Below are 6,004 nucleotides of genomic sequence, written 5' to 3' on the forward strand. Positions count from 1 at the left end.
CGGCCTACCACCTTTCTTTCTTTTTTTATGTTCTTAGAAATTTTTGAATTTTGCTAGAAAAATGTTTTGATTGTGGCTACTTTTAGGAATAAGCTCCACTGTTTAAAGGTCCACTAATTTTTGCTGCGCAGCCGCAGAATTTGAGAAGCAGCATTTTGCTGCTTCTCGTGGCTACTTTTAGGAACAGTGGAGCCATGCTCCACTGTTGAAATACTTCGCAACAGGTCCTACGTAGATGCCCGACAGCTTCAACAATTCTTTGAAAGGAGGTAGCCTTCTCTGTTAGCATCGAGTTCACTCGTCGCAATGTTCCTATTCTTTTTTCTTTTTTTTTTTAAAACTAGCGAGAAAAGTTTAGATTTTTTTTATATAAAAAAACAATGAGAAAAGTTTAGTTTTTTTCCCCCGAAAAACCAGTGCAGTTAATCGTGAACAATATTAAAAAAAAAAATAGTTTAAGGTGAATTAAATTTACTCGTATTGTAATCTTAATTTTATTCATGATAATATTTTGCCCAATTTTATTGCAAGCTCAAAAAAATCATATGGAAACTGTAGTTCTTATCGAATGACTTTTGTACGTAATGAAATTGTAAATTTTTTTTAAAAAAATTGTGTTTTACTCAAAAAACTAGTATTTAATATTATTTAACAACACCACATAAATTAGAACGATATCGCTTGATAACGTATGATAACGTAGCATTTATGGAATTTGATCGCAATTCCAATAATAAAGATATCACAATCTTTATTATTTAATAACACTACATAAATTAAAAAATTTAGTTTTTATTGTTGCGCGCTTAAAAAACCACGAAAAATATAGTTCTTGTTGGATAAATTTCGTATGTAATTACATTGCACATAGTTTAATGGAATAATAAAAAATATTTGATATCAATATTATTTATTTCATGATGTAATAACAACAGTTAAATCTACAATATTTAAATTAAAAATAATTAATATATATATATATATTAATTATTTTATAACCTCAATTTGAAAAGCATTTTTTTAACCAAACACATAAAACTACTTTTTGTTCAACCTCAATTTCAACCATAGTTTTAACCAAACATATATTTTTTCAAACCAACTTCAACTAAAAGCACTTTTTATAAAACAACTTTTTTAAAACCACAACCACAACAGCAACCGCAATACCAAAGACACCCTTAGTAGAAGTGCAGACGTGGATGAATTTACATAGGCAAATAAGTTTGGGCAAAGGGCAGGCATACGCAAGGGATATGTGGAGACCAGGGAGAAGGTAACGTGGCCTTTTTTCATTGGGCTTTCTTCAGATATACGGCACTGCTGGATAGAGTAAAATACTAGACATCACTAATTACGCCGGTTTGATGATGCGGTTAGATCTGTGTTTTAAATAATTTTTAATTAAATTAATTTTTTTATAGTTTTAAATTAATTATATTATAAATAAAAAATAAAAAATATATTTTTAATATTAAAAATAAAAAATATTATACATTATAATACTAAATATAGATGGATAGCGGCATGTATCCCGTGGACAAAAGATTAATCTGTTCGCTTAATAGTATTCTAAAGTGGGCCGAGCAATTATCTGGGATGAGCCTGCAAAGTATCTTGAATCTGTACTGCCGAGCCTCGAGACTCGAGTCCGTGTTCATTTCTAATTGGGTAAGGACTTCTAGATTCAGACAGACTTCGGCCATAAGAGGCCCACCTTTAGGCACAGAGCATTCTGTATATTTTTGGGCATTTAACGGTCTAGTTTGGTCTGGGCGGCAGTCTTTTTATTAAAGAGAGCAACTATCGTTGATTCATATAGGAAAACAACATTCTCATATGGTAAAACATCACAATTATAGAAAGGACTAGAATATATATATATATATATAGAGAGAGAGAGAGAGAGAGAGAGTTGATTGAATTTATATTTAGATTTTAGATTTAGTTAGTGATCTAGTCCTACAAGTTTAATTGTTATAATTAGTCTTAGTGGATCCATCATTTTTTTTACTTATTTTTTCTGTTATGTATTAGTTTTAGTTTGGTTTAGTTTTTTTTTTTTATAAAAATAAATAAACTGAAATTTTATAAAATATAAAAAATAAATAAATAAACCGAAACCAGTTCCAACCGATTGATTTCGATTCGATTATTTTAAATTTAAAACCAAAACTCAACTGATTCGATTATGTTTGATTTGATTTGATTCGGTTATTTTATATTAAAGATTGAAAATTATATTATTTTTTGGGTTTTTTTTAGACTTTCTAATGGGTTTTTTTGGTTTAGTTTGGTTTATTTCTTTACTAAACCGGTTCGATTCAATTCTGTTTTTTATTTTAGATTTATGAAACCGAACCGAACTAAAATTTTTAAATATTATAATTGATTTTTTTTCATTGTTCGGTTTTTCAGTTAATTTTTTTTGTTTTCTCAGTTTAATTGGTTTGTCAGTTTTTTTCTCTCCCCTAATCCAAATAAATAAAAATACTTTCACTTTAAAAACTCAAACCTAACATAATTCATTAAAAAACGTGAAAAAATTAAATTTTAACACCACCTGATTATTCTTTTTTTTAAATAAAAAAAAATAGATGGGCTTTTAGTTTTTGAAATGAGGATATTTCATTAGCTGGCATGAAAATATCTAATAAAATCATAAATTAAAATATGACTTCAAATGTAAAGACAAATTAAAGAGAGCAGTCCTTTAGAACACATTACATTTATGCCTAAAATATAAGTTCACTTATTGAATTGCGCTAGCTTTTAAAACAAAATTCGATTTTTTCTTGCCCGGTACTGTACTAGGCATGTGGTGGTTAGCCTCATTCACGTGATTGGTTTTTTAAAGTTTATGTGTGACCACCTCTTTTGGATTAAAAATAATAATTATAAAAACTCCTCTATCTTAATTTCATTTTCTTTGCACATTTTTATAGATAACACTTTACATTAGAACAAAAAAAATCATATAAAATACATCATTAAGAATGTAAACTATTATTAAACATATAAATTATAGGATAAAAAACTTGCATCTCTTTGTATATGTTCTTTTTTTTTACGAGTGTGTTTGGGAATGCGGTTGAGCAATGCTTTTAAAGTATTTTAATTTTTTTATATATATTTTAAAATCATTTTAATGTGGCAATATCAGAAAAAAATTTAAATAAAAAATATATATATTATTTTAATATATTTTTCAACAAAAAAACACTTTAAAACGCAACATCTACCATATTTTTTGTTTGATGAAGGTTTTTTTATGCCTGCCTCAATTAAAAGGACTTTGCAACTTAAAATTGGAATTTTTAAAGCTAATTGGTTTGAACTATGGATTTAATAATTAATCTACTCATGTAATTCTAGATGTGTATTTCAGAGTTGTATAAATATCAACATGATTAAATTTATTTTCATATAAACAACAATTCAACTGAAAAGATTACCAAATAATTAAAATAACTTGAATATAAAATAAACTTAATAACTCAAGAAATGAATACTTGCATTCATAAAATGAATTATAATCTGATTATATTCATGAATTGAAACTTCTAGATAATAAAACATTGTTTTGATATTTCTAATTCATGAAATTGAAACTTTAAACTTACTGACTACAAAGAAAATCACAAACTTACTTTGCTATCGCCTACAAAGTTATCACCTACTAAATTACTATCTACAAGCTATCATTTATTGGTTATCAACTTTGTCGCACCCCAAAAAAATCAGTCAGCGCGCGGCATCGGCTGGTGATTTAATTATTGTTGTTGCATTGCTGGAATTTGGTTCGTTGGAGTCGCCACCTAGTAATTGATTTCGGGCTACTAGGAAACCGGATGTACTGGTCTTATCAGAGATTCGCGGGTACGGGACTGGTTGTGGTTAGGGAAGGTATTAGCACCCCTAACGCACCCTACCTGAGGTAAGCTGCTTCGTGGCTTTGACGTGTTAAAGAAGTTTTAATAATTGTCTTTTCATCGGAAATTAGAAATATCACTTACGTATAAGTTAATAATTCTTAACCGTGATCCGATCAAAATATTAAATTCTTCTTTAATAGATTTGCAATTTTATCCTAAAAAATAAATAAAGAAATAAATAAAATAACAAATTCATAAAACAAATACAAACAAACACATACACTTTCACTATTTTTATTTCTTTTCTTTTCTTTTACATCCACTATACAAATACAAATACAAAATAAAAATTCAAATTAAATAAATAAAAATTACATTAATTAATTAAAAATTACAAAACAGTCCCTAAAAACTCCAGAAATTGCAGGGAAGGACTTCTGGGGGCTGTGTGAACAGTGTCGCGCGTGGATCCACGCGTCACCGCCACTGGCGGCGCGTGCGTCCACGCGCCACCGCAGAAAAAGGGCACCGGTGGATCCGGCTCGTCTCTGTTTCCTCTTCTTTTCCTCGCCGGCGGTGGGGAGTGACAATCACCTGCAAAGAAGAAAAAACGCAATCCAGTTGGTTTTAATTTTGTTCTCAGTCACGGATCTGTTTTTTTCTTCTCCGTTTTGGGATCTGTGTTTGTTCTTTCTCCGGTCTGCCTCTCAACGCCGTGCTCAGACCCAGCCGCAGCACGCCATCAACGACCCAGCAGCGGTCACGGGGTCACCAAATAGACCCGACGGCCATGGATCTACCATCAACTAGCCGCCGCCCGACTGCCTGAGCAGAGAAGAAGACAACGAAACCCCCAAGAGTAGACCGAAGAAAGAACAAACACAGATCCCAAAACGGAGAAGAACCCAAGAGTAGACCGGAGAAAGAACAAACACAGATCCCAAAACGGAGAAGAAAAAAACAGATCCGTGACTGAGAACAAAATTAAAACCAACTGGATTGCGTTTTTTCTTCTTTGCAGGTGATTGTCACTCCCCACCGCCGGCGAGGAAAAGAAGAGGAAACAGAGACGAGCCGGATCCACCGGTGCCCTTTTTCTGCGGTGGCGTGTGGACGCACGCGCCGCCAGTGGCGGTGACGCGTGGATCCACGCGCGACACTGTTCACACAGCCCCCAGAAGTCCTTCCCTGCAATTTCTGGAGTTTTTAGGGACTGTTTTGTAATTTTTAATTAATTAATGTAATTTTTATTTATTTAATTTGAATTTGTATTTTGTATTTGTATTTGTATTTGTATAGTGGATGTAAAAGAAAAGAAAAGAAAAAAGAAAAGAAATAAAAATAGTGAAAGTGTATGTGTGTGTTTGTATTTGTTTTATGAATTTGTTATTTTATTTATTTCTTTATTTATTTTTTAGGATAAAATTGCAAATCTATTAAAGAAGAATTTAATATTTGATCGGATCACGGTTAAGAATTATTAACTTATACGTAAGTGATATTTCTAATTTCCGATGAAAAGACAATTATTAAAACTTCTTTAACACGTCAAAGCCACGAAGCAGCTTACCTCAGGTAGGGTGCGTTAGGGGTGCTAATACCTTCCCTAACCACAACCAGTCCCGTACCCGCGAATCTCTGATAAGACCAGTACATCCGGTTTCCTAGTAGCCCGAAATCAATTACTAGGTGGCGACTCCAACGAACCAAATTCCAGCAATGCAACAACAATAATTAAATCACCAGCCGATGCCGCGCGCTGACTGATTTTTTTTGGGGTGCGACAGAATGGCGACTCCGCTGGGGAAGGTACTGTTTCTGACATTATTGGACTAAGCTTTGTATATTTGATGTGTTTAAGTTTTTGCATTTTTATCTTTTTTGTTAATATTTATTTCCATGCATTTTATAGAATTGTCTCATGCATCACCTGTATTTATTTTTGAAAGCACACACAAGCTTCTAGGTTAGGTGGGGAACTAGCGATCTGCCCTAAGACTATTGGTCAGGGTTCAGATGCGTGAAACACCCGACTCATATCTGAGTGCCTGCTTGGTAATGGTGGGTACACGTGCCTTAACTATTCCTTGCAACGCCCCCATACTGTCTTTACGAAGAACGTCACTAGG

This window comes from Populus alba, chromosome 6 (assembly GCF_005239225.2).
Source record: "Populus alba chromosome 6, ASM523922v2, whole genome shotgun sequence".
Taxonomy (NCBI): Eukaryota; Viridiplantae; Streptophyta; class Magnoliopsida; order Malpighiales; family Salicaceae; genus Populus; species Populus alba.